General features: G+C 37.0%; 1 protein-coding gene across 2 annotated transcripts in view; it reads left to right on the top strand.

The window, feature by feature from the left end:
• Window positions 1-7,056: 7,056 nt before the first annotated feature.
• Window positions 7,057-14,413, top strand: part of rassf7a (Ras association domain family member 7a) — a 35,513-nt gene continuing 28,156 nt past the window's right edge. Inside the window, exon 1 of one of the 2 annotated variants that reach the window (XM_032588778.1) lies at window positions 7,057-7,195. The gene's annotated coding sequence lies outside the window, so the exon portion shown is untranslated. The remainder of the gene's footprint in view (window positions 7,196-14,413) is intronic. The other variant, XM_032588772.1, reaches the window with a different exon arrangement.

The following is a 14,413-nucleotide window of genomic DNA, read 5'->3' as shown; positions in this document are numbered from 1 at the left end:
TGAAATGAGCATTTGCAAACCAAGACACAGACATCATAAGCACTCAGCATATTATGGTCTTTCATGCATAAGTTTTCATGTCGGATTAAGAGATAATGGCATGCTTATAGGAATGCATTAACTGTGCAAACATGCCCATGGGTACAGAACTGGTACACGGTGGTTATGTAATCTGTTTTTCTATCTTCGAAGAATTTCAATAATTGTACCATCTCCTATGATTGGGTCATCCAGTTTCTTCATAATGAGGATTACTGAACTCCCTTAGATCCTTTCAGGTGTTTTAAGTCTTGGGATCACATCTCAACACATAGATAGAGAAGAATGGAATGAAACTAGCAGTGCTCTTCACCTTACCCAGTTCAAATAATCTTCTAATTTCTCTGACAGGTATTATTCACACGTCTGATCCTAGAGAAGCTTTGCAAAACTCCAGTTATTAGAGATAATGAGACAAACCAGAAATGGCTGTTTTCTGGCTGAATAAAAGGTGATTGAAAAAATTGATTTCCTCATTCATCTGATACAAAGAAAAACAAAGGTGGCACTGAAGTGAGTGGCTAATTTTATTTGGTAACTGTGACAGATAAAACTTAACAGCATGCACTTTTCCCCACTTTCAGTGGGCCTGGGAGGTTACACTAGTGGGAGCTTGTACACCCGAAGCTCAATGTTTCTGCAGGTGGTGGGTCCACATTGATTGAGTCTCCCTAAGCTTCTTTGGACAGATCCCCAGCAGCCAAGGCTCAGCATGTTGGAATCTCAATTTGCTCCCCTAAGGCAAAACTCCAATCCACGGAGTTAGGTCTTTGGGGAAAGGTCTACCATCAGTGAGACTGTAGAATTGCTCTCAGTCTGACCCACCTGCAGTTATGGTCATACATTTCAGATCATGATTAAAAGAACAAGATCTTGGGTACAAGTGGCTGAAATTGGATTCCACAGAAGAGTGACAGGACTCAGCTTTAAGAAACAGGGCAAGGAGCTCCATCATCTTAAGGGAACTTAAAGACAACTGCATCAAAAGGCATAAGTTTAGATGGTCTGGTCATACTATAAGAGATGAAGGGGAAGACCCAGAACCCGTTGGAGGGACTTTATATGTGTTTTGGACTGGAATCTCTGAGGATGAGTTACAGAGTGTCACTGTGGAGAGGAATCTTTGGGATTCCTTCCTTGACCTTTTTGCCCCACAACCTAATCTCGGACAAGTGGAAAAAGATGGAGGAATGGATAGATAATGTTTTGTACAACAGGAACAAAGCTCCCCTTATGGCAACTATTATTTTCAAAGAAAGACAATATGTCAGCATGTACTGATTACCAAATGTAATTACCAAATGACATTAAGCGGAATCAATAATCTTCATGTTTAGTGAAGGTCTAGTTGTATTCCTCAAAACAATAATAATGCTACACATTCTTGTAACTGCAGCCAAGGGGATGGGTGTGAACAATTAGGAGAGACGAACTCATCCTAGTCCAATTATATTATCATTATTTTGTTTTGACTTGCAATAATTCCTTCTTTTTTCACTCGAGCGTTACAACTGAAAATACTTTTAGTGTGAGTTCAGACAGGCCCAGGAAAAGGTGTTTGTGCATTACTGCAAGATTCTGCCGGAAGAAAAATTCCATTCTCCGTGAGGAATTTAAGCCTTGTAACTCATTTTCTGTTGACATCTTTACAATCAAGTGGCGACATGGAGTACTTAATAGCAAATGAAAGGTATAAATACAGTGTAATTTACTGCTGTACACTCACTTGAATTCTTCTTCCTGTCTGATCACATCATCCATCTCCATGCTAAACCAACATTTGTACAGCTTTTGCTGCACAAGTTTTAAGGAACAACTCTTGTGGTGATGTTAATTATCTACCACCAACTCAGAGTACAGTTATATTTAAGGTCAAATGCCAACGTTTTCATGCAATCATGCAATCATGCAACATTTCAAAGCAGTAAAATATGAGTTGAAGATGTAAATCTCATGCTGGATACCAACAGATCAGAAACAATGTGTGAAACAAATTTGAATGATTCTTTGACTATACTTAATCAAGATACTGGAAAAAATGAAGTATGATTTTCTTTCAGGGTTATTTGTCTCAGTTGAAGAGAGTGGCAAGGAGAACAAGGAGTTATCTTCTTTTCAAGCGAGTGAGGCAAAATCCTTTGGAGTGGGGCAGAAATTGGATATCTGAACCCAAATAATGTTATTTACATTGCACATGTTTATAAACCCACATCAGCCTGTACACGTTTTAATAACCCAGACAGAATGAAAGTAAGCACAAGAAAATAGAGTAAAGTTGTACTCAAGCAAGCATGATACTTCATAAAAATATAACACAAGTTAAAGTAAAGTTCAACGCAATAAAACTCCTAAAAGTATTTTTTGAGTTATTCAGGTAAATGTAACTTTACTACTCATGTGCTTTAAACACGTGCAATATTTGCCACCTCATGGCCTGTGGGAGAAATGTCAGCTGGCACAACCTCAGATAAAATCGAATTTAGTCAGGACAGGGGAATTTCAAAAGCGATCCAAGTGGAACGCAAACTGCAGTGCAATCTACTGTCATCTCACACAACCTTCCAGCCAGGTTGATTGTTTTCATATTTTAGAATGAGATTATGTCAGAACGCCATAACATCTGTCAGCTACTTACATCACGTACCGGTAATGCACTGGACAAGCATTTTATCATTAAGTAGATCAAAACATTGTCAATACAAAGGCAGTAGAGTATTTGCTGTTTGCCATGGAAACAGGGTGCTCCCAGGGCAAGTCCTGTAAAAGAAATTTTGAGATAAACACACAAGTTGGCATGTTTTATCATCACTGATGCCACCCCGTCACTATTTATTGAACAAAAAGCAAGGTTTTGTAAATAAATAAATAGGTGCATTCCCCTAAGAATGTGTTCAAAACATAAAATAGTTACTTTTACTGTGAAAATAATGCTAGAATATATACTTTACCCTTTATATCTCTTTTTAATTGTTACTGTAAACACTAACAAAAGAGCTTTATAGCATGTCTTATCTGTTGGGGGAACTTATTTGTTTCCTCCTATTCATGTTTTACTGAACTTCTTCTGTCGATTTTTACCTTTTCTGTCCAACTTCCTTAATTTCACCCTATGGGTTCCTTTTTTATTTTTCTTGACACCATAACAAATTATTGTTGTTCTCCTCCGTAACTTTAGCTATTTATGTATTTATTTATTTTGCATTTATACATCTTAAGTTAAAAATGTTAACATTTTTTAAAAGGTCATGGCAGGATTGTTCTTAGGCAATGAGGTCTAACATGACTGGAAAAAAATAATTTGACTGGATAAGTGACACTGAAGTTTGAGATAGATTTAGTACTTGCACAGCATGAAAACTACAATGTGTCCTCTCAGAAAGCAGCACAGCTTTTGTCATAAGACTGGAATCAAAAGAGAAAAGCCATAAAGAGTTTTACTGCATCATTGTACCATCCACAGAACAAATACCTTTTGCTTTGACCTATTTATTCAGTACGAAAGAGGATTAGGGCCACCGAAAAAAACAAACAATCAAAAAAAAGAATTCTGACTTTAAAGTCAGAACTATGAGATTAAATTCAGAATTCTGAGATTAAAGTCAGAAAGTTAGAATTCTGAGTTTAAACTTAGAATTCTTTTTTTTTTTTTTCGGTGGCCCTAATCCTCTTCCGTAATTCAGCCACTTGAAAATAAAGAAGATTTTTATTATATCAGTTAGAAAACAAATTCTTTATTTGGTATATGTTAAATATCTCTTACTTTCCTAGCCCATCACTGCCCCTGACGTATTGACTTTCATGAGTACACATAAAGTTGAAACCAGATATTACATATACTGTATAAAAAGACACATTTATTGATATTAGATTACGGTAAGTCTGACTAAATTTATGTTTCTTCTGTCAGGATTACCAAACATATTTGCTAAATGTAACAATGATTTTTTTTTTCTTTTCAAATTCAGATGTTTACATGCATTTCATTGGTATTTGGTAGAAATGCCAAACCTTGTGACTTGAGTCAAACATCTATGAATCCTTATAATAGTTTACAGGAATTTGTCCCATTCATCCAGACAGAACTAAGTCAATGTCAGGTTGACTCCAAACTGTGTTAAGTTAGAAAACATCCTTGCTTGCACATGGTCTTTCAAATATCAACTTTGCGACTTGAAAACATTGATTTGGTTGTTCCCTTTTTTGCTACCTTCATACATCAGGGACATGTGCTCCAAATCTGAATTATTTTACCTATAACCCATCACTGTCTTTTTTGTGGCTGTCTGAATGGCCCAGTTCCAATTTTTTTTCGCTCAAATAAAAATCCAATTTTGTGTCATTTCCATATGTGGCACTAAATCAGATACGTAGCTGATGTTTCTCAGAGTCTCCTCACATTTCATCTGACTTTTACACCATTGCCGTGAGACATGCATCATAATTCTGCACAAGAAGAAGCCAGATGCAGTAAATAGTGGTTGAAATTATACGTATTAAATTTTGAAAAAAGTCTGTGGAAGTGAATGGAGTGTGATGCATCATCATAGTAGATCATATCACAAACTTTTCGAAGGTGCATATGCTATAAACTTCTTAATTTCAATAAAATAAATTTTAAATTTTGGCACTTAAGAAAAAGAAATGATTTCAGTATTCTTTATCAGCCTAAACCAACAACAAAATTAGAAAGTGAAAAAGAAAACTGATTATATGTTTCTTACACAGTGTTAGTAAATACCTGGTTTCTTTGCGTCTCGCAAATGTGCTAGACTGTCATAAAAGGGAACTATACTTATGCAGCATCTAGCCTAGTGATTAAATTTAAATGCTGTGTTTTGACTTGGCTTCATTGAAGTGCAAGTATACCACACAATCACCCTTGAGTTTCCTTTTTCGTTTATTAGTGCTTTGCTGTTTTAAGAGAAATAAATTGGCAGCCCATGTTTTGTGAACAGGCATATAGTTAGTTATGAAACTTTGTTTGGTCTCGTCTTGGAAGCAGACCCAATCTCCAGGTTGAAGGGTATCCCAAGAATTATCTGTAAGCCTGGAGCCAAAACATACCTATTATCCAGTGGCAGGCGTATGTAGGATTGTTGATCCTTAGGTGTTTTTTCTGAATCACCTTTAAAAAAGAAAAAGGAAAGTGGCAGAGATTGGAGCTTCATCTACTGGTAACACGTTATGTACTGTTCTTGTCACATTTACTGAAATACGGATCCCCTCTTTCTTCTAATTGCTTTTTCTGAAAAGCAGACCTGGCCACCACTGGTGAGGAAGGGTAATTTACTAGCTCTGAGGCAATGTATTACAAGAAAAATCATTGTGTTCAAGTGCTGAGTATATTGCCAAGAAAGTGAGACGTGTGATTTCAGCCTGAGCAATGAAACCAGCCCCTAAAGCTTGAAGACTGCACTGTCTCTTAGTTATGACGGGAATTTACATGAGAAAGTTTATACTATATAAGTACCCCAGGCACATGTCAGACTCAACTGTAAAGCTCAAGTAACTGTACTTTGTAAGGATTTCATTGTCCAGTATATGTTTATATATCTGTCTATTCAACAAACTTAAAAAGAAATTAAAATAGTAGCAGCAGAGAACTCCTTCTCCAGTGTGGTGGAAACGTTTTGTGCAACTTAATTTTTTTTCCCCCCCAACATTCATTTTTGTCGGAATGCAAGTAAAACCAAATATGTTAACTTTGAAGATAAGATTTAATACCAAGCTAAAAACAAACATCTTAGAAGGTGAAACTTAAAGAGAAAAGAAGATCAGAAATGATTGTATTCTCTGCCTTTAGTTTTCTGCTGAGATTGTATTTCTGCATCACTGGGTGATTTGTGTCCATTGGCCTTTTTTGACCCTGCTTTGCTTTAGGTTTATCAAATATGAAGCTTTTTGGTCTAAGGTCAGCTTCAGCATCAGCTTTCCAGCAAAGAATGTACCTTTTTCTACCCCTCATTTGTTCACACTGGATCTCAGGGTGCTGTTCCAAGTGATTATATATAATTGACAGTCACAGAAAACACAACCTGACTCACTCTGAAAGCATTGTTTTTTCTAACAATGGTAATATTGAAAGGTAGTTCAAAGCCACCTGAGCTTTATTCAAAAAGGTAGTTTGCTTATTTCACAAATAAATGTTTTTTTAAATAGAGAGCTGCTTTCATGAGCAGATTGCCGAACTGCTCAGTGAGTTGACATCAGCTCATTTTGGCTATTTTAACCTACAGAGAATAACAAAAGGTTTAATTTTGTGTAGTTATCCATTCATTTTATGGTGAAGAAAAACAGTTTTACCTTTGCTTAAAGTACAGAAAGTAGATCAAGTAGATAAAATTATTATTGAATAATGACTTTTTAGTATTTTCTCACGAGATTGTCATATAATAAGATTCTTATCACATGTCTACCGGCCAGATGAAGATTGCATTTTATTAGGAAACACACACACTCGTGTTTATTCAGTATCATTGTTGAAATAGTAATGTAGCCCCACGTTCTGTTTATTCTTTGACACAGGAAAGCTAACAATGAATTTCAAATGTTATTGTCTTTTAAATATATATTGGAACGGTATTATTTTGAAAAATTAAAGAATTGATATATTTAAATCTGGCAATCTCTAGAAATACCAAGCCTTCTGATTCAAATAAGGGCGGGGATTTATCACAAAATAGTAAAAACACTAAAGTTTTACATTAATATGCGAAAACGGAATGATAAAATTAAAATGGTTTCCCTTCCATTTTTATCTTTCCCTTTTGAAGCGCACCAAGCCCTCACTTATTTTTTTATTTTTCATTTTTATCTTTCTTTCTCTTCAAAAGCACGAAGAGAATGGTATTCGGGCAGTCATGTGACTTTTTGTCCCAAAACACAATTGCCGGTGTTCGCCATTGGCCGGTTTTCTTTGAAAGAGCGTTGGTTTCCAGGGTGACGGGAGGGAATGGCGGCACCGCTTTGCTTTTCTCTGCAGCTGCCCCCCTCCCCTCTGCATTGCTCTGAGCCAGTCGCCCTGACACTGCAGCCTGTGGTGGTGGATCAGGTAGCATGTGAGAACAACACAGACAGCCTGGCTCGCTCTTCCTCCTCTTACTCTTCCCGTATTCTCATCGGACAGGCGCTTGTAAAGACTATTAGACTGCAGGAGGTGAGTTAAACAAATGTGTTTTGCTGCAGTTATTTTTGAACTTTTTCTTTCTTTTTTTTTTTTTTGTACTTCTCTTACTGAACATGTGGCTGAAGTTGTTTTCAGTGTCAAAACTACAACAAATTAGAGTTAGTGCTTTTAAACAGAACAGCAATTTCAGCCTTTTATAGTTAAACCGTCTTTCCTTCTGTAGTCATTGTTACCACATCATTTAATTGTCATGACGCGGACCTTGTTTTGTGGAAACGTAGATTGTTTTCTCGTGGCAGAGCATATGGAGATATTCTATAGTTTGACACATGAGAAGATAATTTAGAAAGTATTGATACATTATAATTGTTGTGGAGTCAGTTTTGTGTGTTATTGTTGTTTTGTTGTTCTGAAACATTCCTGCTTTGTTATTTCCCATAAGCCTCTCTAGATAAAAAAAGCCGCTAATTTACCATCAAGCGGTTTAATTAGAACAAGCATATACCGATAAAGTAATATAGTTATTTATTTTTAATAGAGCTACAATTTAATTTAGAAAATAGTCAAATTGTCTTTTAATGTGTTTTCTGAGTTTTGTTTGTCTCATTGTTCTTCCACGGTGGTGTCATTAGTAGACACTAGATACCTAGTGGCATGGATTCAAAGTGACAGAGAGTAGACAAAATGTCAAAGACACCATTTCAAGAAGCTTAAACATCCTCGCTGTTGTTGATATTTGTTTTTATTTAAAGCGATTCCACCAAATGTAATAGATTAAAATACACAAAACAAAGTGTTGTTGCAAACAAAACATTTTCATAGGGCACACCTTTCAATGTATTTTGTAAATGGGAAGTTGACAAACACCAAAAGAAAATTGCACATTACATAAAACTTTCCATTTACGCACCTGTTGCACCTGTTGGCATACTGCAATACAATGCTGATTTTACTATTCAAGTGCTGGTTAAGGGTAACCAGTAGTGATTTCAAATTTGAAACATCAAATTATGTCAAAGGAGTTATTACAGGCAAAGTCAAAGCCCTTCTTTTGTAGAAAATACCCTAATCTCAAGCCTTTCTTTTAAAATATGTAGACAAAAAAAAAAAATCAGGATTATTCACTATTCCCTTTGAATATAGAAAGACTGAGAAATGTTAATTTCCTTGCATGAGTGCTAAATACAGATAGGACTATCATACTGGGGAAATTGTGAAATGGGATTTAATATGTGCACAACACAATGAGCAACAGTGAGCATATCCAACCTAATATATATTTTTATAATGGGCCTTAGGGCTGGACCATTTATAGCATAGTTGGTGTTATCTCAATATCAATATTGCATGGAACTGCTTGGATTAATGTAAATATTACATATTTATATTAACCCTAACCCTGTTGCACTCACTGGTGGGATTTGCTATTATGATCAGGATAGCAATGAAAGCCAAAAACAACATACAGTTTTCATTTAAAGAGTTAGGAATCATTTTTACAGATTAGGACTGTAAGAATATGTGGGCAGAGGTGCAAATAAATAGTGAACCTTTGCAACGTTCAGTGTTTGTTATGTGCAGCATCCATATTGAATTTGACCTGGGGTTGAGCTACAAATTTCCTATTTGGAATTCCTGTCCTCAAACTGGCTTACAAGTAATCTTTCCAACTTGAAACTCTGAAAGAGGATGCATGGTGTTAGGACTGTGGCCTTGCAGCAAGAAGTTCGTGGGTTCAAGTTCTGACCAAGACGTTTTTCTCTCAATGCACTCATAGGTTTTCTATGTGTGCTCTGGCTTTTCTCCCACAGTCTGAAATCATGCGTGCTAACTGAAATGGTTTCTAAATTGCTCTTGGGAGTGAACAGGTTCGTGCATGGTTGTTTTTCCTTTGAGTTTCTGAGATGTCCTCTGTTGTACCGGTGACTGGTCCAGGGTGTATACTTGCCTCTCGCCCAGTAATTTCTGGAGATAGGAAACAGCTCCTCAGCGAAACTAACAAGGAAAAAGTGGGTACAGACAATAAATAGATGTTTTGTTACATTTGTCCTCTTTGTACAAATGGAACAAAATAAATCTTAGTCAACATCTTGTCAAGGTTTTATCATTTTATGTCATTAACTAAGTTTCTTGTCTAGAAGAAATCAATGTTATTTTTAAACAAGTTATCTGTGACAAGTTGAATTCAAATGCTGGAAAGAGCAGCAGCCAATCCCTCAAATTTATTGACACATATTTCCATAATTTCTTGACTAAATGTAATAAATTTGACTCTACAATTGATTCACTTGAATTTTTTTTACAGATATATTGACGCTTTTCATAAAATTTTCAGTCTGTTGCAAACATAAAGTTTCCAGCAAATGAGTTTGGTTAGCTTTCAGCACTTGTTAAAAAAATGTTCAACCAATCACTAAATCTACACTAAGAAATCCAGAAATGAAATTGGCTGAAGTAATTTTGTCTTAAATGAGATCTGAACAGTGTATTCATTTATTTATTTATGAAAGATTCAACAGCTGGCCATGATCCCTGCTCCACTCATCATGACATGGACACAATGAGGCTTCTGTTTTGGAACTGTGTTGCTTTAAGAGGATTTTCTGGCACAGTTACCCTCCTGAAGTGGTATCTTTGAGCTCCCAGTCTTGTTCCAAAAAACCAGGTGGCTGTTACTATGTTTGGTTACCTTGGCAACTATAGAAACTGACTCCCTACACCACCTTCAGGTGCACTTTATCAGATGACCTGCAGACTTCTTTGAACTTAAAAGCTGGACACAAGCTATCATCAGTCTCTTGGCGCTTTACTCCACCGACAAGACTGACAAGTAAATAGCCAGGCAATTCTCCACTGATAAAAGTCAGGAATAGTTAGTTGATTTGATCAAATATAACAACCTGCAATAACGTTGAGAGATCAATGGAAGACCATAAGTAATTTGTTTTTTACCTTTTACTTTACAGCACTAATTTCATATTTGGACAGAAAGTCTATGCTACTTTTCTGTATCTATGTAACCACACAGGGGACTTGGAGACAAAGTAGTACTTCTTTGTATGACTATTGTGCTCCACCATGGATTTGTATGTCAGCTGTATGACTGTTGTTCTCCTGTGTCACAATAACTGAGGAGACACCAGAAGAATACGACATGTACATTGACGAACATGCATGGAAAACAATCAAATGAAAAGCCTCAAACTGAAAACCTTAAATAGTTTCATGTTGTGGAGATAATCATTAGCCTTATCACCAATTGATTCAGCTGCAGCTTTACTCTACCATCCATATTGGCTTATGACTCTGATGATTCAGACTCATGCTGGACTGCTCTTAGCAAGAACTCTTCCTCTGTTGGCATTGTATTCTTCAAGCTAGAAGCCTGTCTGAATTGATTAATATTTTTCAGAATCCATACCAGAATCTTGCTAATCCAGGGTAGTATTGACTATGTCAGTAAATGACTCTAAAACTCAGATATTGTCAGCTCTCGTTATTTGTTGAAATACTGGCCATACTGTCTACCCTTACAACCTATTTTACCATTGGGTGGCTTGGATATTTACCATACAGAAAGGTTGGGGTATATTTTGTGCACATTTTAAGGCTTTGCATTTTAGTGAAGTTCTGCTTTAAAATGTAATTTTTGAGCCTTCCCTACTTTATATAATAATTGTACAAGAAATTATTGAAAATGAAGTGCAGCTTTGGTTTTATATTTTAAGATAGTTTCAGTTAAGATGTAGGGTTTGGAGAGAACAAAGCTTATGATTTAATTATATGAATTTTCAGTTTGCGTTAAGTTTATATTAAATGCTTAAAGAGTCAGGGTGAGCAGGAAGTTGGGTTGGAGCTTGTGTCATTGATCTACAGCTTAGTATTGTATTACTGATTCAACCAGGTGGAACTGGCGCTGGGGCCTTGCCTCTGACTGACTGCCATGATGTCAGTGCTGCTGACCCGACAATCCTAACATTCTTGCTGGTTGTGTTTTATACCAGCGTGGAGCAGAATATGCAAGAGACATGTGGGAGAGATTCTCTGACTTGCACACATATGGCCTTTGTCTAAGCGCTGATTAATAATCCGGCATATCCGTCGACAAACACACACGTCATTAATTCAGTCTCATGCGCATACCCCCTCAAGCACACACTCAAGCACACTTGAACCTGAATAGAGACGGTAATGGCAGTCTCACCGGCCTAGTTAAAATTCAACCCATCTTCTAGTGCCTTTACTTGAAACTTTGGCAAATCGGTTATGCATTCATCCAGCACTTTCAACTAAAATGCCTGTTATTAGAATGCCATGATTAAAGAGATCCATCTCTATTATGTGCCAGCATCACCATGCGTTTGTGTGTGCAAGCCCTCATTTCTCCTGTTTTTGTGTGTGTGCTTAGAGTGCATGATTGTAAGTACAAAAGACAGCTTTGCTTTGATCCAGTAAAGCCACTGAAGGAAAGAGATGACAGGCCTGCTACAGTGAAAGCTTTTAAAGGTTGTAGTTCCTGCAGGTGTTTACATTGGATGGATTGTTCTGTCCCATAGACATTCAGCACAGACAAGGAACAGATTAGTACGGTAAACTGCATTAGAAAGCGGAAGGACAACAGTAAACATTGAGGATACTTGGAAGTCTCTACGGAAATATGTTGAGCAACAAAGCAGAACTGGTTAATTTTGGATCGGCAGGGTGTCAGTGACTGTGTGTCCAGGGTGGGCTTGTATAGATCTTTTTTTCACTTCTCACCTTTGACCCCCACCCTCATGATTGCTCTTCTCTTAATAAAGCAAGGTTTTCTTTCCATGCAGAGCCCTACTTCTCTAGTTTTTGTTCTTGAGATCGTCATTTATTTATTGGTTCTTACCCATCTGGCAGGTCCTAAGTCATTTTTTTCTCTTTGTTTCATTTGTCTCTCAGTGGACATACACTAGTTTGTTCAGACAAAGATTGTATATTTATCCTCCTCCATCTTTCTAAGAAAGCCTGTTTTGGACACGGGACATGTCCCAAGATGCTCAGGACAGTCTTAATGACTCTACTTCAGTTTTGTTCTTGGAGAAAGGGCACCTCTTTCACAAAAAAGAGGAGATGAAGAAGTGAACGAGACTCTTTGACCTGCCATCAGCATCCCATCATTGACCGAAAAGTTTAGGTCTCTCTCATAGTCCCAGCTTTCTGCTTAAGCTCTTTTTATCCTATTTCCATTTACAGATAGCAACAGCACAGTGTGACACTAATGGTGCCACGTTATCTCAAGAGACCGTGAATTCTCACAGAAAGTGACTTTAACATCCACAAGGTGGATGGAAAAAGCATGGGTTTAGATAAAGAAATGGAAAGAGTGATGTAAGACATGTTTTCTAATGTTCAAAATGTAAAAAAGTTCAAGAAATATCCAGAATTTCTTAGAACTATGCATAGTCACTCTACCATTTCCACTAAAATAATGGTGGTTTGCTGTCAAACCATGAATTTTCTCTTGAGCCAGGTTTCTGAGAGGAAAACAGAACTCAGTCAGGTCTTAATTTATGTTTTGCTATAATTACATCCTAACACGGCAATTACCTTAGCTGGCAAACACCATCCTATCATCATCATGATATACAACACAGCTAAACGTCTGAAGCAACAACCCTGGTCTGACCATAATGAGACATCAGTGCTTTATTTAGGCTTGTTTGGCACGACCTTTTGCCGCTTGAAAACCAGTGTCAACAAAAGTTTACGATTTTGAAATGCTTTTCTGAATAGTGCTGCTGTTTCAAATGTATATTTTGTCCACTGTTCTAGCCTTATAGTCTCTTGTTCTAGCCTTTTAGTCCCTGTTACCCACCTGCTGAAGATTGTTCTTAGTGAAAGCCTTGAACAATTAGAAATTGAGTCATCTTTGTTCCACTCAGCACTCCCATTCTCAAGGAGACTATTTCTCTGCCTCAGAGCCATCTATTTCATCAATTTGGACTCAGTTAACCTTGGCTCACGACATTTAGGCACTTCTGACATATTTACTTTATATTTGAATTAAAACAGAACTTTAAGCTGTTTTGGTAAAAACAGATTGTAGATTTCGTTTTTGTGAAATTGAATATATTATAAAGAAGTTTAGGCTTAAATTATTTTCATTGTTCTCTTTAGCTTCTATCCTGAATGCAGAGGGAGAGTTGGAGGAGGGGAAGAAAAGGGTTTGTGTTTCAGTCCCACAGAAAAGAGAGAAGATATGTGGAGTTTTACAAGGGAGGGTTTGGTGAGTGGGGGGCACAGCAGTGGGAGGTGCCCTGAGGAATGCCTGGAAGGTGTCAGCAAAATCTGGGAGGCTTTGGACTGATAATCCACTGGATCATAATACCCCTCCCTCAACTTTAAATGAACTGAATGTGATGTAGGACAATCATATAAGCCTGTCAGGGCCTGTGAAGTGTAGTTACTTCCCCAATACCTGCTGTTAAAATGTCACTTCTGCTTGGCACCTTAGAGTTTTCTCACAATGGCCTTTGGTACTTAAACCCTGTCTCAGGAGGTTCTTCCTTCCCATACGATTTGAGAGAGTTGTTTAAGGGATTTGTCTGACAACACAGCTCTTATACGTGCCAAAAGCTTTGCTTTATAGACAGAACAGTGAAGCAGTTCACGTAACTGTGAACTGGCTCTCAATGGGCCTCTGACTCAGCCTTGCTAAAAGCTGCTGCAGTCTTTGGTGTGGACTTTTGTTTGGATGATTTAGCTCGTCTAATTAATGCAATTAATGCCAGCCATCTATTTTTGGAAAACTTCTGCTTTGTGCAATGTGCACACTGGTTATCAGGTGCTGTGACTGCTTGGGCTCATTAGTTTGCTGAAAATAAAATCTGACATCTGATAGAGGTGAAGAAAAGGGAGAATGACTAATTAGTCTTAATGGCCCTCTGGTGCTTAATTATTGTATTTTGAATCCAGAAACACAGTGTATAGTTTTACAGTATAATTCGAAAATAACAATAATAAATAATAATTTCTTTGGTATAAATTTTCCAAGTACTTGTTACTCATATGTTAATATGTGACAGGCTGTTAATTTTGTCTTCTCTTATTTGTTTGACTTCACCATAGAAACAGAGTAAATAAATAAAAGAACCAGTTTGATGTTAACCTAAAAGGATCTCTCAGAGCAAATTCATTTGTCTTAATCCAACTGATGTTACAGATCTCGTAGAAGATTCTCCATTTGTTTATTTTTGGTCATAAGTCACATCTTTATTG

Source organism: Xiphophorus hellerii, chromosome 2, assembly GCF_003331165.1.
Source record: "Xiphophorus hellerii strain 12219 chromosome 2, Xiphophorus_hellerii-4.1, whole genome shotgun sequence".
Lineage (NCBI taxonomy): Eukaryota > Metazoa > Chordata > Actinopteri > Cyprinodontiformes > Poeciliidae > Xiphophorus > Xiphophorus hellerii.
Note: the sequence above shows the minus strand (reverse complement) of the source record. Positions and strands in the feature narration are given on the sequence as shown.